Source organism: Cupressus sempervirens, chromosome 10 (genome assembly GCF_028749045.1).
Source record: "Cupressus sempervirens isolate cs-2001-9-10 chromosome 10, ASM2874904v1, whole genome shotgun sequence".
Classification (NCBI taxonomy): Eukaryota; Viridiplantae; Streptophyta; class Pinopsida; order Cupressales; family Cupressaceae; genus Cupressus; species Cupressus sempervirens.
The window spans coordinates 308,483,264-308,508,962 of record NC_143127.1 but is presented as its reverse complement, the minus strand read 5'-3'; positions in this window follow the sequence as shown (position 1 = coordinate 308,508,962).

Genomic DNA, 25,699 nt, shown 5'->3' with positions numbered 1-25,699 from the left:
CCTTCCCTAAGGCTTTAAAACATGTTTTTTCTTCTAACCTATGGGTGTGGGTATGGGTTAGGGGTCTTTTCCAACCCCTAAGCCCCTAGCTTTGACTTTTGAGGGCACTCAAAAGGTCCCTTTTTGCCTTTGTGCAAAAATTGCAAGTGGTTGTCATGAGTTGTCTTACCCCACCTCCTTTTAGGGTTTAACCATGGTGTAGGTTGAGTTAGGAGTTTCTAGTGTGGCTAGTGGGTGGAGATAGTTATTGCTCCTTTTGGGTGGTTGAGTTGGAGGCTTATTTAGAGGCCTTCCTTGGTCTAGTGGTTGGGTTACCCAATCTCTACATTTAGAGAAGATTTCTTGAAGCTTGAAGGAAGGAGGGATACTCTACTCAAATTTGTTCACTGCCATTACCTCTTTGATAAGGTAGGAAACTCCCATCTCCCTTATTCATTTTTTATGTTTTGTTTCATGTTCTTGTTACCTTGTTGTTGTTTTATTGTTGTATGGTTTTGGGTATGTTGGGAAGATTTGTAAACCTTGTTATTTTGGTTGTTTTCCTTCTTGTTTATGTTTCCAATTTTGAGTTTTCTTGCATGGGTGTTTTGGTATTACTCACCCTAGGAGAGGGCAGAAGTAACCAATTTTGGGAGAGGTCTGTTTAGTTGGACTCCAACCTGTGTAGAGTGTCTTCTCAGGATGAGAAGAGGGATAAAGGGTAGGGTGTTATGGGCCCCTACTCGTCAGCACAAACCTGGTATGAGTATGGCAAGTTTAAATGGAAGAACAGAAGTTCTTGGTTATTGGCCCCGATTGGGTATTTGATTTGGTGTTGTGTTTGACTTCTCTAGTTGGAAGAATCCACCTCTCCCTAGTCTTGATTCACTGTGAAGCTTATTGTGTAAACCATGTATGATTATGCATTCTTGATGTTCTTTTGGTTCTGCTTGGTTGTCACCCGATCAGTTATTGGTTTCCTCCATGGTTCTTGAAATGAGTTTTAGAAGACATTACAAACTCCTTGTTTTTGATCATGAAGAAAATTTGTTAAAATTATTGAAATTTGGGATTGAGATCCTATTGTAAATTGTATTTTAAACCTTATGGTAAATGGCAACGAAGCTGGGTTTTCTTCTTCATTCTTTCCCGGCGGTGCCTTTGAATCAGGTTTGCCAATAAAATTGGTGTTTGGGTAAAAATGTTTACCTTGTGATTTAATCATAATTCAAAAATGGACGGACGGACGCACATCAGGAATAAGATGTTATGATGATAGATTAATTAAGCAAAATTTTTAAGTTTCCTATTATGTTCAAAATGAAAATTGTGTTCAGAAAAAAAGAAAACAACTGGATATGGTTGATATAATTTAATTCAAGTTTGTTTTGGAAATCAATTTAATCATGCATTTGTTGCGACACGATCATTAACTTCATGTTTAAGTCCACTCAATTCTACTCCCCTATATAAATGATGTTTGATTTAATTAGGCAGATTTCAGTTTTCTTATATGTTTGAAATGAGGATTCTATTATGAACGAAAGATTTGTTTTTATGATTATGGGAATTAATCAATTTGAATAAGAGATTTTGTAATGCCTTGAAGTCAAAAAAAGATAGATCATAAACCTTGATGTATAATGATTAATAAAACATAAATTATCAGAGAGAGGGAGAAAATAATACCTTTTCTCACCCTTGTTAGTATACTTAAGAAATCATTGTTACCAATAAGTTGATATCTAATTCCAAATTTAACAAGAAAATATATAATTTATGACTACCCTTATTCAAATTTGGCTTTCAAATTAAATGTGCACCCTAGGTCTTAAAAACCTCTCTGGATTTTGTATGGGCTTAAGATTTATTGTCATAATGCAATAGAGAATATTCTTGAAAATATTCTTCAATTTAAAATTTGATAAAAAGAAAAAGAAAAAGAAATAAGTTTATAATAACATGAAAATGTATAAGTTGATAACTATCCAACTTAATATCCTGATCTCCTTTCTCCTACCAAATAAACTTTTTGCTTTAAGTGTTTTCCCTCCATAGAAATTCGCAGCTCATCTTAACTCCCAAGTCAAATCAAATTTGACTATGTAAGTCCATCTCAGGCCTTGGGTAGTGTGTCCTTGAGTGCAGGTTGGAGGTGATGGGGGTTTGAAGAAGGGTCGATTCTCCTTTAGGAAAGCGATATGATTCCTTGGTTTTTTATGTTGAGAGCTTTTATGTTGGTGTGACATGGGTGGTTGTGAGTGGGTCTTGCTTCATTTATTGCTGTTGCCTTTTCATTGGGTTGCCAACTTGGGTGAAGGTCCCATCTTGCATGAGGCACGAGCTTGGAGGCAGCAAACACTTTTAACACATGAATGTTTAACTAAACCTTGGTTGCAGATTTATTTCGCTTGAGAGAAAGTCAAGGTGGGGGGGGGTCGATTTGACCAGGAGGATGTTGGGGATAAGCACCAAGTTTGGTTGGGAGTAGAGTTTTGTGGGACGGTTAGGTATGTGGTTGGGTTAGAAGTAAGTTAAGGGAGTAGGTTAGTTGTTGTGTAGGATTGTAGTATATGATTAGTTTAATTTAGTTCTTTTGTTTTTGTTTTTTTTATTTATTTTTTTATTAAGTATTAATTAGTTAGTTGTTTAATTACATTAGTTTAAGTTTTAAATATATATTTAATTTTAGTAATCATCTTTTTAGCGTTAGTCATTAAGTTCATGGTTATTTTAATCAAGTTTGTTTATCTTTGTGAAGGTAAATTTAGTTGTTTTATATTAAATTAAGTTAGTTTCCTATTCGATTTACATTAAATGTAATATAGTTTAGGGTTTAATTAGTTAGTTTTTTTAAAAAAATAAAATTATATTTTAATATAGTATAGTAGCAATTATAGCTCCAATTTGGCGTTAATTGAATGGTGATCTCATTAGAATTTAAAAGATAAGTTAAATTTTGTTATAAATTATGTATCAGATTTCAGGTTCTATCATCATTTAACTTGTGGGACTAGAGTTCTATGTTAATATGTTTTTATTAAAAACTAGTTTTAATGTATTATTGATTTATATTTAGTTAGTACGTATTAGATTTAGTTAGTAGTTAGTAAATATAATTTAAACTTTAGTAAGATTAGATAATTGAAATGTTTAAGGTTAATAAATCTTAGATATATATATATATTTTGTTTTAATTTTAGTAAATTGCTTTCTTAAAAGTAACTTTACTATATAATTAAGATTGTCAATTGATAATTGCCTAAGAGATTCTTTTAGTTGATGTTGATCAGATGCTATCAGGTAATCTAAAACTCGAATACATTACATTGTCATTTAAATTAATTGTATATTATTGTTGAAGGTTAATGTAGAGAACCTGTACTAAAACTATTATCAATCATTTCAACCTAGGGCATATTTAATTATTAATTCAAAAAAAAATTTGTGTGTGTGTTTTTTCCCTCAAGTTTGGGCATGACATTTTGGTATCAGAGCTAGGTTTCAACACTAGGAACCTTAAACCATTATGCTTCCTAAAATTTAACTCAAACTTTTAATTGTGTAGATGCCGCCTGTTACTCACAACCGGCGAGGCAGAGGTCATAAGACTGGGGTTGGTAGGGCGGGACAGGAGGGTGCACCACCACCACCACCACCACCACCGAACCCAAATCAGGACATTATTGATGCACTCCAGACTTTGATCGGTGTAGTTTAGCAGAGAGTGGTACCTATAGTTCAGCCAGTCCAGCAGATTCCAGTAGTGGAAGCAGAGGGACCCGAAGGAGGCGGGCCCAGAGTCAGAGAGAGGACTAGGAGTCCCCCACCGAGATAGATAGAGGGTCAGGGTGAACACGAGGAAGAGTCCATACACCAGAGAGGACCCCCTTTTGATAGACCTCCTAGACATTTAGGAGATGACATCAGGGAATTGATTCGACTTGGACCACCATTGTTTACTAGTACCACTGAGGGTTCAGTAGCAGAGGCATGGTTGCAGAGCTTACAGCGGTGCTTTGGGTTACGCCCTTATGGGAGAAATCTAAAAGCATGACTAGCAGTTCATCAGTTGAGAGGGGATGCCTCCAACTGGTGGCATCAGGAGGAGATCATTGGTGGAGTGAGGATGGACACCCTCACATGGGAATCTTTCTTAGAAAGATTTCACGAGAGGTACTTGTCAGAGCATTTCTGGTAGAAGTAGATAGAGGAGTTCCATTCTCTTTATCAGAGAGGCCTTATAGTGGCTTAGTATGAGAGTAGGTTTCTCGAGATCCTTCCCTATGTGGAATACATGAAGGACAAGAAACTACGGGTGCATCGCTTTATCATGGGTCTGAATTTCTCTCTTCAGGGCCTAGTTAGGATGGCCTTCCCTACCACTTTCAGACAGGCAGTGGAGATAGCACTAGTTGCTGAGGATACTCGAGGGAGGCAGGAGTCACGGGATCGGCCTCATAACCGAAACTCCTTCCAGCAGAAACCCCCTTTGAAAGGGAATCAAAATTATACAACAGGGTCCTCTAGGGGCCAACAGTCTCAGCAGCCAAAACCCCAGCAGCAGCAACAGCAAAAACCTTCTCATGGTTATTAGGGCTCTAGGCCCAAGCAGTGGCAGTCACAGGGTCCTAGGTAGGAGTAGAAAGTACAAGCCCCGCAGTCTCAGTCAGTGAAGACTCAGTAGTCTTCTAGGGGAGGATTCAGCGGATCTAGCAGATCAGGAGGCCCATAGCAGTCTGGGTCACAGGGTGCACGATCTTATACTCGCGGACCATGCTACACTTGTGGTGGCATGGGTCATATAGCTAGGGAGTGTCCGCAGGGACAAGCATCCAGTGGTTAGAGCAGGGCTTTTTTAGAGCCGACAGTTGGTGACATGGGTAGATCCCATAGAGGTTTTGCAGTGGTTGACAACTGCCAGGCTGAGCATCAGGCCACAGTTATCGAGGCTATAGGTATTATACAGGGCCATATGGTTGCAATTTTATTTGATTTTGAAGCTACTGACTCTTTTATATCTCCATTTGTAGTGGAGCGTTGCGGGCTAGTGGCAGTTAGTCAGGATGTTAGTTGGGAGGTAGAGTTAGCCTCAGGAGCCAGAGTGTCAGTTAGTTCCATGGTGCGGAGTTGTTAGATGCAGATTGGAGACATGTCCACTAGGACTGACCTACGCATTACCCCTCTAGGTTCTTATGATGTTGTCCTTGGCATGGATTGGCTTTGTGCCCATAGCGCCAAGGTGGACTGTCGACAAAAGAGGGTGGAATGTGTGGATGATGATGGTATCTCTAGGGAGATCTTCGGAGTGAAGAGGCCAGTGTCCCTTCGTATGATTTCTGCTATGCAGCTTAAACGGTGCATGCGAAAGGGTTGTCAGTTATTTGCTATCACTATCAGTGACCGAGAGGAAGATTCAGAAAGGGAGGCATCCCTTGATGATTTTCCAATCCTTCAGGAGTTTGCAGATGTGTTTCCTTCAGAGCTTCCTGGTATGCCTCCACCGCGGGCAGTGGATTTCCACATAGACCTAGTACCAGGAGCTGAGCCAGTTTCGAGAGCACCATATAGGATGACTACTCATGAGCTTAGTGAGCTAAAGGATCAGTTGGAAGAACTCTTGGAGAAGGGGCATATATGACCTAGTGTGTCACCTTGGGGTGCACCGATGATTTTCGTCAAGAAGAAGGATGGATCACTTAGGTTGTGTATCGATTATCGGCAATTGAACAAGGTGACCATCAAGAACTGATATCCTCTTCCTAGAATCGATGATCTCTTTGACCAGTTGTAGGGTGCCCAAGCATTTTCAAAGATTGACCTAAAGTCAGGTTACCATCAGTTGAGAATTGTGGATAGTGATATCCCCAAGAAAGCTTTTCGTACTAGGTATGGCCACTACGAGTTCACCGTGGTACCTTTCAGCCTTACGAATGCTCCAGCTATATTCATGAGCCTCATGAATGGAGTATTTAGTACCTTTTTGGATAAGTTTGTGGTTGTGTTTATTGATGACATTTTGATTTATTCTCATGATGAGAGAGAGCATGAAGAGCACCTGAGACAGGTATTGCAGAGGCTAAGAGAGAATCAGTTGTTTGGCAGCTTGTCGAAGTGTGCATTCTTTAGATCTAAGATACATTATTTGGGTCATGTCATATTGGGTGATGGTGTCTCAGTAGACCTATCAAAGATCAGGGCTATCATGGATTGGCCAGCACCCACCAGTGTTACCGAAGTGAGGAGCTTTATGGGGCTAGCAGGTTATTACCGACGCTTCATTTCAGGATTCTCTAGATTGGCACACCCCATCACTTCTCTTCAGAGGAAGGGGAAGAAGTATGAGTGGATAGAGAAGTGTGGTAGAGATTTTGAAGAGCTCAAGAGAGCCCTCACAAGTGCACCAATTCTTGCAGTACCAGATCCTGTTGCAAATTTTGTGGTGTGCACCGATGCATCTTTAGATGGTTTAGGAGCAATCCTTATGCAGGAAGGACAACCTATTTCCTTTGAGTCTAGGAAGTTGAAGACTCATGAACTCAATTATCCTACTGATGACCTAGAACTAGTGGTAGTGGTTCATGCCTTGGTGAGATGGCGACATTTCCTTCTGGGTCATAGATTTGAGCTTCATTCCGATCACTAGAGCTTGCAGTACATATTTTCTCAGCCGAACCTTAATGCTAGGCAAAGAAGTTGGATGGAGTTCCTGTGTGAGTATGATTTTGATGTTCATTACATCAAGGGAAAGGAGAATGTGGTTGCAGATGCCCTAAGCAGAAGGCGCCATGAACTTTCATCTGTGACTACTTGCACTAACTTGAGAGAGCGGATCTTGCAGCACTTACCAGCTGATGAGCTTTATGCAGAAGTAAGTCAGTTAGTACATTCTCATAGACCCTTGGAAGGGAAGTTTTCAGAGTTTTCCTTCGAGTTCGATGGACTTTTGTGGCATAGGGTACGTATGTATGTACCTTCCATTGGAGGCTTGCACGAGCTCATTGTGCTTGAGGCTCACAGAGCACCTTATGTAGCGCACCCCGGTGTTAAGAAGTTACATGCAGATTTGAGGTAGTTGTATCATTGGCCAGGCATGAGAGTGCAGATTGCTAGCATAGTTGCAAGATGCCTCGAGTGCCAGAGGGTGAAGGCAGAGCACCGTCATCCTGGCGGGCTTCTCCAACCACATGAGATTGCAGTGTGGAAATGGGACACTATATCTATGGATTTTATTGTTGGTCTCCCTATGTCATCTCGTCGCCATGATGCCATTTTGGTGATAGTCGACACATTGACCAAGGTTGCCCATTTATCACCCGTGTGTACTACATTTACAGCACGAGACATAGCTCAGGTGTTCTTGCGGGACATTGTTAGACTGCATGGTGTTCCCCGTAAGATCATATCTGAAAGAGACTCTTTGTTCACTTCTTCATTTTGGAGAGAGTTACAGTCAGCTTTGGGTACTAGGCTCAATTTTAGTACAGCATACCATCCTCAAACTGATGGCCAGATCGAGCGAGTGAATCAGGTTTTGGAGGACATGCTACATATGTACGTGATGGACCATCAGGTCAAATGGGAGGAATACCTTCATCTTGTCGAGTTTGCCTATAACAATGGGCATCATTCTTCCATAGGTATGCCGCCATATGAGGCTTTGTATGGGAGACTGTGCAGGACACCCTTGAGTTGGGATAGGATTGAGGATCAAGTATCTATTGGGCGCCAGTTGGTAAAGGAGATGGAGCAGCAGGTGACCCTGATTAGACAGTGCCTGAAAGAGGCATAGGATAGGCAGAAGAAGTATGCAGATGCGAAGAGGACAGATCGAGAGTATCAGGTTGGTGATAGAGTGTTCTTGAGGGTACGACCACACAAGAGTCTGATTCGATTCGAAAAGGGCTCTAAGTTGGCACCCCGATTTATTGGCCTGTTCGAGATCCTTGAGAGGATAGGACCTGTTGCATACCGTTTAACTTTGCCACCTAGCCTGTCACGTATCCACGATGTGTTTCATATTTCTGTACTTAGAGGATACATTTATGATGAGTCTCATATTATAGATTGGGATGCTTTACAGGTGGAGTCAGACGGACAGCTAGCACTAGAGCCTATCTGCATTATTGCCCGACGGACCCTAGCACTTTGAGGCCAAGAGCTGGACCAGGTTAGGGTCCAATGGGATTGTTACGATGAGGTCACAGCTTCATGGGAGGATGTAGCATAGATGCGATCTCAGTACTCGTACCTTTTTGATGAACTCTAGGAGGAAGTTCATGCCTAGTGGGGGAGGATGTGAGGCCTCGCCCTGACCCATCGTAGCATAGTGATATTTTACTCTTATGTTGTTATCCGCGACTCGAGATGTCGAGACATTATTTGATGCTTAGAACATATTTTATTATTTCATGTTGTGTGATGTGATTTCCAGATATATTTGATGATTGTCATTTAATGTTCATGTATATGTATGTTGACAAAATCAGTAGATGTAGGATTGAGATTTGATTTACGATATTTCAAATGGTTAAGAATTATGAAGGGAGAAGAAACTTTATTAATGTATGTTTTGAATTTTGAAAATTTCTGATACATATACGTTTATATACATGTGATTTTACAGGACTACTGATGTGTGCAATGAGTGTGCAGATGTTTAGCCGAGAAACCCTACGGAGGAACAAAACTGATCTCCATGTGCTAAAATTTGGAAACCCTATTGTTCGTAATTATGCTTTTTCAGTGTCGCTTGACACTCGTAAAAATGTTATGTGCTTTATTTGCTAGTTAGAATTGTTAGATGGACCTATTTTATTTTGTCTCTAACCCCTTCCCTAAGGCTTTAAAACATGTTTTTTTTCTAACCTATGGGTGTGGGTATGGGTTAGGGGTCTTTTCCAACCCCTAAGCCCCTAGCTTTGACTTTTGAGGGCACTCAAAAGGTCCCTTTTTGCCTTTGTGCGAAAATTGCAAGTGGTTGTCATGAGTTGTCTTACCCCACCTCCTTTTAGGGTTTAACCATGGTGTAGGTTGAGTTAGGAGTTTCTAGTGTGGCTAGTGGGTGGAGATAGTTATTGCTCCTTTTGGGTGGTTGAGTTGGAGGCTTATTTAGAGGCCTTCCTTGGTCTAGTGGTTGGGTTACCCAATCTCTACATTTAGAGAAGATTTCTTGAAGCTTGAAGGAAGGAGGGATACTCTAGTCAAATTTGTTCATTGCCATTACCTCTTTGAGAAGGTAGGAAACTCCCATCTCCCTTATTTAGTTTTTATGTTTTGGTTCATGTTCTTGTTACCTTGTTGTTGTTTTACTGTTGTATGGTTGTGGGTATGTTGGGAAGATTTGTAAACTTTGTTATTTTGGTTATTTTCCTTCTTGTTTATGTTTGCAATTTTGAGTTTCCTTGCATGGGTGTTTTGGTATTACTCACCCTAGGAGAGGGCAGAAGTGACCAATTTTGGGAGAGGTCTGTTTAGTTGGACTCCAACCTGTGTAGAGTCTCTTCTCAGGATGAGAAGAGGGATAAAGGGTAGGGTGTTATGGGCCCCTACCCGTCAGCACAAACTTGGTATGAGTATGGCAAGTTTAAATGGAAGAATAGAAGTTCTTGGTTATTGGCCCCGATTGGGCATTTGATTTGGTGTTGTGTTTGACTTCTCTAGTTGGAAGAATCCACCTCTCCCTAGTCTTGATTCACTGTGAAGCTTATTGTGTAGACCATGTATGATTATGCATGCTTGATGTTCTTTTGGTTCTGCTTGGTTGTCACCCGATCAGTTATTGCTTTCCTCCATGGTTCTTGAAATGAGTTTTAGAAGACATTACAAACTTCTTGTTTTTTATCATGAAGAAAATTTGTTAAAACTATTGAAATTTGGGATTGAGATCCTATTGTAAATTGTATTTTAAACCTTATGGTAAATGGCAACGAAGATGGGTTTTCTTCCTGATTCTTTCCCGGTTGAGCCTTTGAATTAGGTTTGCCAATAAAATTGGTGTTTGAGTAAAAATGTTTACCTTGTGATTTAATCATAATTCAAAAATGGACGGACGCACATCAGGAATAAGATGTTATGATGATAGATTAATTAAGCAAAATTTTTAAGTTTCCTATTATGTTCAAAATGAAAATTGTGTTCAGAAAAAAAGAAAACAACTGGATATGGTTGATATAATTTAATTCAAGTTTGTTTTGAAAATCAATTTAATCATGCATTTTTTGCAACACGATCATTAACTTCATGTTTAAATCCACTCAATTCTACTCCCCTATATAAATGATGTTTGATTTAATTATGCAGATTTCAATTTTCTTATATGTTGGAAATGAGGATTCTATTATGAATGAAAGATTTGTTTTTATGATAATGGGAATTAATCAATTTGAATAAGAGATTTTGTAATGCCTTGAAGTCAAAAAAAGATAGATCATAAACCTTGATGTATAATGATTAATAAAACATAAATTATCAGAGAGAGGGAGAAAATAATACCTTTTCTCACCCTTGTTAGTATACTTAAGAAATCATTGTTACCAATAAGTTGATATCTAATTCCAAATTTAACAAGAAAATATATAATTTATGACTACCCTTAGTCAAATTTGTCTTTCAAATTAAATGTGCACCCCAGGTCTTAAAAACCTCTCTGGATTTTGTATGGGCTTAAGATTTATTGTCATAATGCAACAGAGAATATTCTTGAAAATATTCTTCAATTTAAAATTTGATAAAAAGAAAAAGAAAAAGAAATAAGTTTATAATAACATGAAAATTTATAAGTTGATAACTATCCAACTTAATATCCTGATCTCCTTTCTCCTACCAAATAAACTTTTTGCTTTAAGTTTTTTCCCTCCATAGAAATTCGCAGCTCATCTTAACTCCTAAGTCAAATCAAATTTGACTATGTAAGTCCATCTCAGTCCTTGGGCAGCGTGTCCTTGAGTGCAGGTTGGAGGTGATGGGGGTTTGAAGAAGGGTCGATTCTCCTTTAGGAAAGCGATATAATTCCTTGGTTTTTTATGTTGAGAGCTTTTATGTTGGTGTGACGTGGGTGGTTGCGAGTGGGTCTTACTTCATTTATTGCTATTGCCTTTTCATTGGGTCGCCAACTTGGGTGAAGGTCCCATCTTGCATGAGGCATGAGCTTGGAGGCAGCAAACACTTTTAACACATGAATGTTTAACTAAACCTTGGTTGCAGATTTATTTCGCTTGAGAGAAAGTCAAGGTGGGGGAGGTCGATTTGACCAGGAGGATGTTAGGGATCGCACCAAGTTTGGTTGGGATTAGAGTTTTTTGGGATGGTTAGGTATGTGGTTGGGTTAGAAGTAAGTTAAGGGAGTAGGTTAGTTGTTGTGTAGGATTGTAGTATATGATTAGTTTAATTTAGTTCTTTTGTTTTTGTTGTTGGTTTTTTTTTTTTATTAAGTATTAATTAGTTAGTTGTTTAATTACGTTAGTTTAAGTTTTAAATATATATTTAATTTTAGTAATCATCTTTTTAGCGTTAGTCATTAAGTTCATGGTTATTTTAATCAAGTTTGTTTATCTTTGTGAAGGTAAATTTAGTTGTTTTATATTAAATTAAGTTAGTTTCGTATTTGATTTACATTAAATGTAATATAGTTTAGGGTTTAATTAGTTAGTATTTTTAAAAAAATAAAATTATATTTTAATATAGTATAGTAGCAATTATAGCTCCAATTTGGCGTTAATTGAATGGTGATCTCATTAGAATTTAAAAGATAAGTTAAATTTTGTTATAAATTATGTATCAGATTTCAGGTTCTATCATCATTTAACTTGTGGGACTATAGTTCTATGTTAATATGTTTTTATTAAAAACTAGTTTTAATGTATTATTGATTTATATTTAGTTAGTACGTATTAGATTTAGTTAGTAGTTAGTAAATATAATTTAAACTTTAGTAAGATTAGATAATTGAAATGTTTAAGGTTAATAAATCTTAGATATATATATATATATATTTTGTTTTAATTTTAGTAAATTGCTTTCTTAAAAGTAACTTTACTATATAATTAAGATTGTCAATTGATAATTGCCTAAGAGATTCTTTTAGTTGATGTTGATCAGATGCTTTCAAGTAATCTAAAACTCGAATACATTACATTGTCATTTAAATTAATTGTATATTATTGTTGAAGGCTAAAGTAGAGAACCTGTACTAAAACTATTATCAATCATTTCAACCTAGGGCATATTTAATTATTAATTCAAAAAAAAATTTGTGTGTGTTTTTGCCCTCAAGTTTGGGCATGACAGTATATATATATGTATATATGTATGCATGCATGTATATATATGTACATATATATATATATATATGTATATATATACATGTATATATATATGTACACACATATATATACATACATACACACATATATACATATATACACACACACACATATATATGTATGTATGTATGTATATATATGTGTGTACATATATATATACATACATTCATACATATATACACATATATATACACACACACACATACATATATACATATATATATACATATATATGTGACATACATATGAGTAGAAGTGTGAAGTAAAAGGCTAAAACACTATAAGGAATAGAAAATATTTATCAATCATAATAAGGTGATCATTACACTCAAAGGAATCTTGTTCAACAAATCAAGTTGTAAATCAAAGATCAATCACTAGTTCATCCCAATAGGTGGAATAGTTAAATCCTTTCACAAGGTAGACTTAACAGTATTTTGCAAATCTCTTTATCAAGTGCATAGTTCATTATATATTTGTAAATCCTTTTGCAAAGTGTACCTAGTAGTCCTTATTGCTCCTAATAGGGAAGATTATCAGATGTTATCATTGTAAGCCTTAACATGCCAACTTTATATTGCAGTACTAAAGGTTGTAGGCATCATCCCCACCCTAGTTTTACTTTCTATTTGTAATGTTTCTAGGTCACCATATTGTGCGTCAAAGTTCTATGAATTTTTTAATACTTTCAATTTTTCATGCATGCAATTAGATTAGAATACACATAGAGGATTAATTGGTAATTAAGAGAAAAAAAATTTCTTAGTTACTGATTCACCCCTCCCCTTTCAGTAACTTAGCATATATATATTTCCAACATGTATAGATTCAGATATATGCTTTAGAAATTGGTACCATATGAGTGAATCTAAAGGTGTGCCTACCTAGGTTTTGTAGATCCTAAAGTAGAAGAAGGATTTTAGTGTTATAGTTGGCTCCTCTTCTCAAAAAATTTTGTTTGTCATAGGATATAGTTGCCCTTAGATGCAATCTTCATTTCGACCTAGTAGTTAAAATCATTGTTAAAGCAAGAGCCAATAGGCACAAGTCATAATAGGGTTGTAATCTCCTAACTATATTCAAAGACTCCTAATAGGGACTCTATGTATTGATTGTATTTGATTGAATCCTAAAAGGGTTTATCCTTTCATAATGTAATTTTATATTAGTACACCATCTTTTAGGCATCATTCCCATCATATTTTTTTTCTTTGATCAAGGGATTCTCTAGTTAAAATATCTTTCTATGGTTTTTTATGTTTGAAATAGGAAACGTTGGTTGGGGGGGGGGGGGGAGGGGATTGTTTAGGTGAATAAGCATTTCAGAAATTTGTTCCCAACTTTGGATACATTTTATAATCTTAAAACATGCATGTATGATTAAACTAAAAAGTAAACATAATAGTAACAAAATGCAACTCATAACACCATTTTTTCTTAACTAGAGAAACCCTGGCCAAGGGAAAATCCTAGTGAGGATGGTAACCACAAGCTAATCCAGTAATCAAAATTATCTTGTAAAAGATATTCATTCTATTAGGAGTTTATTACATTTGTATAGAATCTTAGTCCTTGAGAGAGAACTAGGCCATGTTATAAGCCTCAACCCTATTAGGAGTCATTATTACAATTTAAAAATGTATGCAAGATGAGTCTACTTCCTAAAAATGCAATATACAATAATATTATGTAGATAAAAGGAATAAATACAAAAACATGTTGCAAATGTAGATATCTTCAATATCTAGTATGATCTTTGTACCTCACTATACAACCTTTGCATGTACTACATATTATTACTCTCAACATCAAAGTTTTCATCACAAAAAATAGCTTCACATTTACAATACTTGCACACAACTTTGCATTACAAAAACAATCATTTATACCCTATTTTTCTTTTCTTTTGGCCTTCATGTTTTCACACAAGTCCCAAAATGAAAAACTATAATTTTCCCACTTAGGTTTACCATCTAGGATGTCATCCCTAATTAGTTAAGTAATTATTTTAGCAAACAAAAAAATTCCTTAACTATGTCCTATTCTTTCCATGTATACCATTTATCACTAAATCCTTCATAACTCTATCCATACTATTCAAACTAACTCACACACTCAGATATGATATCCTAACAATTTGTATAGCTTCCATCAACTGTGTATATTCAAAAATATTGTCTATCAATTTCACAAGAAAAAACTGTAACTTCAATGAGAGATAAAATCCTTGATACCTAGAAAATTGTCAAAGTCCTACCAAAACTTCATCTTTATAATCTTCACTTAATACTAAATGTATCTTTCCATAAATGAGAAGTCCATCCTATTTACCTAGCCAAATTTCCAACAATTTCATGTATTGTTTACATGTCTCATAATTAATAAAGATATTGAGATTTTTTTGAAAATCCACAAATTATTCACTTTAGGAGAGATGTCTTCTTTAGACAATTTACATTCAATAACCATAGGGGTGCAAATTGTCCTTCATTCATTCATGCCAAATATTTTCAATATCTCCTTTATGTATATACACTAATTCACATATATTCCTCATTTTGTTTGACGAACTTTTAAAGCAATGAAGAAGTTTATCTCATTAAACATAGCATAATTTCAAATTCTTTTCTCATCTGATTAGTAAATTACTTGCACAACAATTCCTTACCTCTAAATATAATATCATCATTGGATAGTTATTCAATTATGCCCTTATGATCAACTTCAATTTTCAAGTATAGTCTATTACTATCACTTGTTGTAACCAGTCCAATTCTAATCAAGTTGGAATGCAATCTCTCATACTAGGCTCTCAATGCTTTCCTTAATCCACATAAATATTTTTTCATTTTACATACCATAGACTTCTAATTAGGCTCTAAAAAATACTAAGGTTATTCAATGTAGACCTCTTCCTCCAATGTTTGATTTAGAAATGAAGACTTAACATCCATATGGTAGACTTTGAATCTCTTGTAAGATCAATATGCTATAAGTGTTCTAACACCTTCCAATCTAGCAACAAGTGCAAAGGTCTTTCCATAGTTAATTCCTTCTTCATGTACATAACCTTTATAAACAAGTTTGACCTTATTCCTCATAGCTTTTACTTTCTCATTAAACTTGTTCTCAAATATCCATTTAGTTTCAATCACATTTATTCTCTAAGTCTCCGTACCAATATCCATGTATTGTTCTTTAAAATCTAATATTTCTTCTTATTCATAATATTGACATAGTCATAATTCTCAAATGAATCTCTTATAGTTCTAGGATAAAATGTCCAAATAAAGCATGTATTATCTCTTAACTTACTTCTTATCATGACTCTATTATCATTTTCTCCAATAATTTGATTATGTGAATGGTTTTTCTCGACATAATTTGCTAAACCAACCTCAGTTCAGTGTTGCTCAAAATTATCATCACATGACTAGGCCTCAACATTCCTCTAGTAGTGTTTTATCTATGGCATAGGTAATGCATGTTTATTAGTAGCTCTTTTTTTTTTCTTGGTGTACTATTGTTGTGACTTAGTTATATGCTCAAGAATAGTTAAAGTTGTATCATATTGTACATAAATAAACATATTTTAATCTTTAGGTTCCTTCTTTCCTTCCCCATGATTCTTATTTTTAAACTCATCAATTCTTACACTTTCACCTTCCATCATAGTGTTAATTAATTAATTCAAAAACTTAAATTATTTCCTAATACAATAACCTAGTAATATACCTTCATCTCCTTTTGAATTAAAATTTATATTTATTGTATCCTTATGAATATAATTTGTACCTTTCTTCAACTGGACTTAATTGAAGGTGTAAATAGTAGTACTAATAACTTCTCTCTAGAATAATTGTGCAACACCTTTTTCAATCAAAACTATTCTAGCACAATCAATAATTGACCTATTTCTCCTTTATGTAATGTCATTCCAATGTGTTCTAGTTGTAGATAAGTATATTTTATTTACATGCTCACTATAACAATTAGTAAATTTTTAAGACATGAACTCACCTCCTCTACTAGAACTCACCATTTCCTTAGAATGCTAAAACATTTTGAAATGCACTACATTCAACTTTTAAAAACATTAAAGTCATCATCCTTGAATAATCATGATGAAATAAATAAATAAATTCATCTATCACCATAATAAATTTCAACCTTTCATAGGATGATATAAATTAGTATAAACAATTTCTAGGATATCATTAGGTGAATGTGATTTTCTTGTGAAACATGTTAGAGTGGGGTTGTCATTTTACCAAAAGATTGATCTGTTAATTCCCAATACAACCTTTCAACTTATAGTACACAAGAGGTGGTTAATCCTTTGTGATGAATCCCGAGTAGAGCATTGAACAAATTTCTAACAAAACTATACTTAGTCATCTTACTCTATTGACATTCTTTACACATATCATTATTAGGTTTATGAAAGTTTGGCAAGCCTCTCAATTTCTTCTTTCTACTCACTTTTACCATATTATCAAAGCTTACATGACAAAATATCTTATGCCATAACAATACATCTTCAACTTGTAAGGCCCACACTAGTACGTAGCTTTAAATATTAATAAAATAATAATGATTAGGAGTTAATTAGCTTATGATTGACATTTTTGTTACTAATAATGATTTATGAGATCCTATTAGAGGCTAATGCAGATTTTGGTTATTATAAATGTAATACCCGTTCAATAATATTAGTTTAAATAGATAAGATCACATGAAATTGAAACTCTATATGTTCAAGCTAGGAACTCGATCAAGGGATTTACAGAATCATTCACTAGTCAAATTAGGAAAAGATAAATTAATATTCACCCTTGTGGGAAATAACAATGAAGAAGATTATAATGACAAAAAAACATAAAGATTGTATTTGAAGATTGATTTTGATTATGATGACATAATTATGGAAACATTTCAATGGCCTGAGGAATTAACCTTAGAAACACACACACACACACCCTCATAATGAGATAAAGGAGTATTGCTAGGAATGTCGTTATGATAAACTTGATTGAAAGGATACTAGTTACATGTTGTTTATTAGTGATTTCTACTTGTGCCATATACTAGATTCAATTTAATTGTTTTAAGGATTTAATAGATATGACTTTAGTGTTCCATGGTTATGATAGACAAGTTTTGTGATAGTGTTTAGAATGGTAATTTTGTTATGATAAGATAGATAAACATTGATACACATATTTTTATATTGCAATATTTTGAATATTTTATGGAAATGATTAGATGAAGGTTAATTGTATATGTTAATGTGAGTTATGTGATATTGGATTACTTTACATTTATCTGCATGTGTTTCTATATTATCTCATTGGACTACTGACATTTAAGTTGAGTGTGTAGGAAAATTGAACCATGCAAACTATTCGGGGAAACAAGGTTCAAACCTATGTGAACATGGTTAAGCCGAGGTAAATCTTTGGAAGATTCAAAACATCATTGTATTGTGTTTTTTTTGTAATGTGATTGTGCATGGGTGTTATAAGTTTATAGATCATAATTATTTAGAGAAATGTCATCGTGATGTGTAAGTGTTTTAATGTGTGTGTCATTTGACACTTGTGTTGTCTATGTGTAAATGACATGTCATATAGGGTTTTGGCATGAAGTCACTTAACCTGAATTTAATCCACATTATGCAATTAAGTTAACCCACCTTGGAGAGTGTTATGATGAGTCACATTCATGATGGAATTCAAATTTAAATTTGGTAGGAAATTCAGAGAGTTTAAAAGTGATTCCCAAGTGTTATTTGGTGAAAATAAGTCTCCCACATGGTAGTAGTATAGGTTGGTGGTCTAAATATAACCCAAAGTTAACCCAGGGGACTTAGGAGACCCTCTAAACTAGTCATTTTAAATCCAATTCGAAAATAAGAGTGTCTCATGACTCTTTCCTCATCCCACCACTTGTTTAAGTCCCTATTGGTAGGAAGGTACAAGGGTGGAAGAGAGGTAGGTGGGGATGGAAGTGGAGATCTTTTTAGGGAGCTTGTGCCAAACTTAGTGGTTGTTCACCCACTCTCTAATTGTAGAGACACATTAGGGTTTGGAGAAGAATCTTGAAAGCCAAGGAAGTAAGGATCTTCATCACCATTTCATAACCATAACTTGGAATGACGTTAGTGCTTCATGCCATATTTTCCCTCATCTTATGAAGTTGAAAGATGGAAAAATTGTAAGAGTGTTCTTGTAAGTTTTATGTGTTGCATATGGTGTGGAATTGTAAATTTTTGGGTATGTGAGTGTGCATGATTGAATCTATTTGCATTTGGTTTTGGTTCTTGGATTGTTTGTTGTGGACTGAATGATGTATTTGGTGTGAAGGCTTCACTCACCCTTGGGAGGGAAGAGGAGCCTTGGGGTGAAGGGGTTAGTTGGGCTTGACATTGTAGTTGAGAAATTCTTCTCTTGGGGGGAGGATAGTTTTCATGGAGTATGGGCTCCATTAAAAGCCATATGCTTTTTTATTTTCTATGGGAGGTATAAGTGAAGGTATGTAAAAGGATCAAGTATTGATAGCCTTGTTGAGGAATGTGAATATTGCTAGCATTGGATGACATATGTTTATTGGAAGCCTTGTTCAGGATATTGCAATTGCAAGTTTTGTGTTAATGCATAAGGATATGGAATTCTCCTCTTTGGAAAGCCCACCTTCACCCATTGATATGATTCCATTTGTGAATCATTATGCAAGACTTGGTTGGGGATTGAAAATGTGTGTTAAACTATGGTGTTCATGTTGGTTTTTATTATTGTGATGTTGTTCTAATGAATCCTGATTGAGCCTTGTTTCTCCTAGCTTGAGGGTGGCCTCCTTGAGGCCTAGGTTGGGAGGTGAGCCTGCATGGTTCACCATTGTTATCTCTCATTTGTAGGTTCTTTTGGAGGATTTTGGAAACTTGGAGTTTTTTTTTGTTGTCTCTCCATGTGCATAGGAGAAGGAGATGTTATTTTGTTTGAGTTGAGATAAAGAGAAAACTTCATCTTGTTTTGTGAGTCTAAATTTATTGTAAGAGTAATGTTATTGTTTATTTCAATTGTCAATAGGAAAGGTTGTGAGTATCCATGTTTTTTGGAAAGTATTTCTATTTTGTATATTTGATATTGATTCCACCACCTTTTTGTGTTTCAAGAGAGTATCATGGAAGAGGAACTCATTGTAATGATATTGTTGTTTCACTTTCTTGGCTAGGAATATCAATCAATGATTTAAAAGACTTGATGTTCTTGTGTGGTATGCAAAATATTTCCAAATCCAAATTCAATAGCATGGAAGAATTGGTATTGATAGAAAGGATTGTCCATGTTGAATTTTATTATCATTTTAGTTCTATTGCATAATAGTTGTGAATGTATGTTCAAATTGAAATTTGCATGAGAATATAATGTTAATTCCTTGAACAAATGGTTTCTAAACTTCATAATGAATAGATAAGAACAATTTGGATAGCTTCATATAAAACCTTGTCATGAAATGTATATTCGTTGCATTGAGTTTAATGTTTAAATGTTAAATGAAAGTCATCAACCTAAACTATACAAGTATGAAGAGTAACTCCAAATTAGCATAGTAATAACCTATAAATGATATTATAGAATTAGAGGTAGGAAATCATTAGAGAACAAGGAAGTATATTGTGTGAAGAAAATAGACTTGTTGTAGATGCACTTTCAACATTCTAGAATTTGTATGGGATGTGGAAGTAATTCTTAGTTAATATAGTTAGAATAAAATAATTCACCCAGGAATATGCTAGAGAGAAATTAACAGGCATTTAAATAATATCATATGTCTTGTCTATCACATTCTTAAGAAAACTTCTTGAAAATCAAGAAAATATGATTTTGAATAAGTTGTCAAAAAAAATAAATAGGACTATTTCCATACAAGGATCAACCCATTAAATAGAAAGGACATTAATAGATAAAATAATAACCATGTCGATATATTCATCCAATAATAAAAATATAAAAAAATACACCTATTCTATGTTGGGGAAGCTGGATAAAAACAATGCAAGATAATTCAAAGGGGTAAATAAATTACAAAGAAAAGTGGGATGTCGTAGGCCAACCAATCCCTCTCACTCACGCCCCCATCCATTTTTCAAGATCACTTAATACTGACATAAGTCAATAATGACCCCACTTGCATGGTCATCTCAAAGCTTTGGAAGCCACCCACCTTGGAATAGGTGTAGGTCAACTAAGGAAAGAGTAGGAAAAGTCTAGCAAAAGAAGAAGTTGCAAGGACTTTATAAGTTAAATGTTGCTAAGACTAGATGTATGTAAGCCAATAAGATTGGAGAAATAAGCAACTTTAAGAGGGCTTTCATGATTGTGGAGTACCTCAATAAGACTTTTGAAGAAATTTGATCATGCTTGAAGGTGGGGCACATAGACTTAGGTGTGAGGGAAGTCAAAGATAGCCAATCAAAGACTTAAACTCATGCAAACCCAAGAATGGAGGAGTTTGGAAGTAAGGACTTTGATGTCATTTTAACTACTTAAAACCCTTTGCTAAATCCCCTAAGGTCCACTCCCTAGGTTCTCAGTTTGGGATTAAGGACTGATATGTCCTTGTTGAGCACGTGATCCTAAGTGCATAGGCATGGGCTTCTATTGGCGGGATGTGTGATAGTTTTTTTTTAAGGTGTGTGTGCTTTACTTAGAATGTAAGTTGAGTGTAGGTTGTTTTATTTTAAAAGGTAATTAGGATATTTTGGATGGCTAGACAATTTGGAGCTTGTAACATTAGACAATAACATATAATATTTGTAGGGGTTTTGGTTAGTAATTAATTTAGAATGTTTTCACGCTTCAAGAATGTAATAAGCATGATGGGTAATAAGGGTAGGTTTAAAGGGCATATTATGGTATTAGGAGTGCCTAAGTAAATGGAAGCTAAGGTAGAGTAAGGGTGAATAGTAAATTTGGTTAGTGTTCTAGGGTATTAATATGAAATGTTTAGGATGTGTTTGTGGTAAGATATTTTTTTTTTGAAATTCGATAAATGATAAGTTGTTAATCGGAAAGGTGTAGAGTTGGGGTTTTGGAGGTTGAGTAATATAGGTTAATAGTAGAAGAAAAGCTTAAGGGTTAATTAAAATTGGGATTATAATGTAGTTTTAGTTAATGCTTGAAAGTACTACATTAGTTAATTAATTAAGCTAAACAGTGTGGTTGATATAAATGTATCAAATTTGGGTATTAGCAACTAGTTTAGTTTAATTGACTGATAAGTGATAATGATAGTTGAGTGGTAGTTTAATTAGTAGCTTGTCTAATATATAATGAAATCATGTGACATTAGGAATTAAAATAAGGGAATAATATTAGCATTAAGAGTTGAGTTTGAAATGTTAATAGATGTCTTAAGAATATAACTACGTATTAAGGGTGATGCAAGAAGCAATTAAGAATATCAATAAAATTGAGAAGGATATTAGGATTCTTCATTTAATTGATAGGTTAGTAAGTAATGAGATATATTAGAGTTGTAGTTTATCATCTCATGAACTTAAAATAATTGATTAAGGTCCTTAGGAAGAATATAATCGAAGTAGGTAAGATAAGGGGTACAAGTCATGTTCTCAAGAGTTCAATAGATATATAAGTGTAATTGTATTATGTAGTATGTCAAATTTTCAATAGTTTACCCATATATTAAAGTAGAGGTCCTATTAGTTCAGGCCATTAAGGTTATAGGATGGAAGGATCTTGTTGTTTAGTATTCCCCTAAGAGGATGGTTAAAGAATATCATGAGTAAACCTAGGAAATTAGCATTAAGGATGGAATTGAGTGATAGGTAAATAACATCAACAATTCTAGTAGAAGAAATAGATTGTACATTGGATATCAAGGCAATTTGGTAAGGCCTAAGTACTATTAGAATCTAGTTGTTCTATCTCAAATGCTACTTATGATTATAACATTGAAATGGTTTACATGAAATAAATATTATCAGTAGGCATAGTATTCCAGAAATAAATTTTCTTATCGGATTATCTTGACATTGAAAATCTCTAATGCATAGCTTTTTTAAATGTTGTCAAAAAAAAATTGTAGATTTGTTTTTGTTCTGTAAGTTTGGGCATGACATTTTGGTATTAGAGCCCTAGGTTATACAATACTCAGCATAAATAAACCCACAAAAGAATGTATAGTTATGAGTTATCATAATATTATATAGCAAAAACAAAAGGGCCTCCTAGGAAAATAATTCATAATAAGTATTATTACTATGTGGTAACAGAATTGAACACCCTAAATGAATAACATAAATTAACCAAGGTGACAATCTAGAACTACTAAGGATTAAGATAGGATAAGATATTTATCTCGACCTTGTGGAAGTTCAAATTTTAAAGGATCTCTGTGTAACCCCCTCTTGATAGCATTGAGACCTAACATTATAGAGCTTGGAACATGTGAAAATATTTCTTTTAAATTGTATCAACATTCAAGACTAAATGGGTGGTAGCTCATCTTGATGATGATTAGCTATTGGTAAGAACTCGGAAAGCCCCCCTTGTGAAATGTAAGCCTTGGTTCTTTCAAAGGGTATGACCTTAATTAGGTTAAATAAGGATGATAAGAATGGAAACTTATAGGATTGTGATAGGAAAACCCCTCTATGTAATATAACAATGTAAGGAATAATATGTTATACAAAAATAGATAATATCTTATGCTTTGATTATCTTAATACAAACCCTATAGTTGAAGTGATAGTAACCCTATGTGAAGAATCCCATTAGAAGTGATGCCTGATAAGATAAGTCTCCTACTAGATAGGTAGGGGGACAATAAGAGACAATATGTGAATAATAGAAAGAATAATACACAATTGAACAGATAACACTAGATATAACATAGTTTATCAATTTCATTTACAATATATACTTTCCACAAATAAAGAAGAATCTTCACCACTTGCAACACCATCACATCAAGATGGGAAACATGAATGTATAAACTTACTAGCTAGGGTAACCCATAAATCATTAAGGTTTTCCAACATCGATCAATAGAACTTGCAATACAAGATTCTACTCAAAATATTATCTTTATTCAACAACATCTTACAATTCGGTGACAACTGTCACACAATCATCAAAATTTTGCTCGATCTAACCTATACTTAAAAAGATATGAAAGCTCAGCAAGACTGAATAGTTTTCATTATATCAACAATACCTTAAGGAATCCTAGCCTATCACGAAGTCAGATGATAGAACCATTCTTAAAAGTATCAAGATACTTGAATGATGCTTGAAAGGTGTGACAAGTGTATAAGAGATACCCCCACTGATATTTCTAATAGTGACCTATTATAATATATTTTTGTGTGACACCAATCATAATTCTATCCAAGGGTCACTAGTGTAATTTGGGTGGAAACCATGGCCCTAGACTACATCTGACAATTCTTGATAGTAATGGGTAGGTAGGTAACAAAACATAAGAAATTAAGGAATGAATTCCTAAACTCGACAAACCATAAGAAATAGGGTGTGGAACACTCTCTTGACCTATTCTTAGAAGGACCAAAAATAAAAGGGAATCATTTTTGTATATGATTGATTTAACATGTAACTCTAGGACAACCCCTTCTCTTCTTTCCATCAAGAAGACCCTGGTTTGACCACAATGCTTTTAAGAATTTTAATTGTTGTTATTTTTTATTTTTGCATATTTTGGTAAGTTCATGAAACATTCATTTATGATGATTTCTTGATATGTTCCCCTTTTGCCTCAGGATATGACTTGTTTTAATGAAATATTTACTATTGTGGCCACACTTATGTTTAATTGGTGATTTTATTTTGTTTTAAGTTATTTTATGAGGCAATTTTTCTATGAGTGTGTTGCCTTACATTTATAAGTCCATCATATCAAGGGAAAATTCCTGAAAACCATCATGAGGAAATTTTGAATACCACCCCTTTCTTATCATAAGATACAATGTCATTCAACTTTACAAACATGGAAATACTTCAACCCTTGAATGAATATACTTCAATATCACACCATGCTAAGGACCTTAAGTAAAGCTACCAGAAGTGATAAGACTATAAGGGCTAGAAGTTGAAGATTATGCAATGCTATTTGGACCTAATATCAAATAAGAATACCGAACCAATAGTTGTAATGGCCAAATTGGTCAATTAAGATGCAATCAAAAGAACACAATAAACACCGAGTATCAATCATTGAGAATTTGTAATAGGTCTTGGTATTAATCTTAACAGATGAATTCTTGGAGTTCTTGTGAGCCCTCACCAATAAGATAATTTTTTATTATAATCACAGATTTAGCCAGTGCTAGGGTGAGTGAATGAATCAAAACTAGTAAGGAGTAAGATAGTTAGTAAGAACTGATGAAGAATATGATAACATTAGTAAATAAATAATTACCAAAACAACACATGATATATAAGATCATAAGCTACAAAGAAAGAAGACAACCCATAAAATAAGAGTAACCAAGTGAGAAGAAGGAAATCGAGCAAGTGTGCCAATTGAGATACAACATAAGAGGAAATAAGTAGACAAGTACTACCAATCGATAATTGAAAATGAAACTGATTAAACAAGATGATAAAAGTAATGAGACTACTCAATGGACAAGGAACTAACTTAACAATCAAGGATGTAGGTTTCTAGAAATAGCTATTGAATACATTACTCTTGATAACCCATTCTTAACTACCAAGAGACTAGAAATACTACAATGAGCTTGAACATTTTAGTTATAAATGACAGCAACCATATCAATCTAGGAAGAGTTTGTACAAATATATATTTTTAATGGTAGGTACACTAACTTGGAATGATACCCAAACAAATCAAATGCAAGTTAATCAATCTAAGAAGAATTATCCCTCTATGAGCTATGGGACAATATTTTATAAGTCTATATTTCAATTATATGATAGAACTATTAGGAATGTGAGATGATTTTATGGCAAGGCCTAAGTAGGACAACTATGTTGGATCAAGGTAAGCCTTATAAATGGAAGTTGTGTCCTTGATTTTAGAGACTTTTAAGAGGAACTCAAAAGCTAGGGGGGGAGGATGTAAGGCCCACACTAGTACAGAACTATAAATCTTAACAAAATAAAAATGATTAGGAGTTAATTAGGTTATGAATGATATTTTTGTTACTAATAATGATTTATAACATCCTATTAGAGGCTAATGCAAATTTTGGTTATTATAAATGTAATACTCATTCAATAATATTAGTTTGAATAGATAAGATCACATGAAAGTGAAACTCTATATGTTCAAGCTAGGAACTTGATCAAGGGATTTATAGAATGATTCACTACTCAAATTAGGAAAAGATA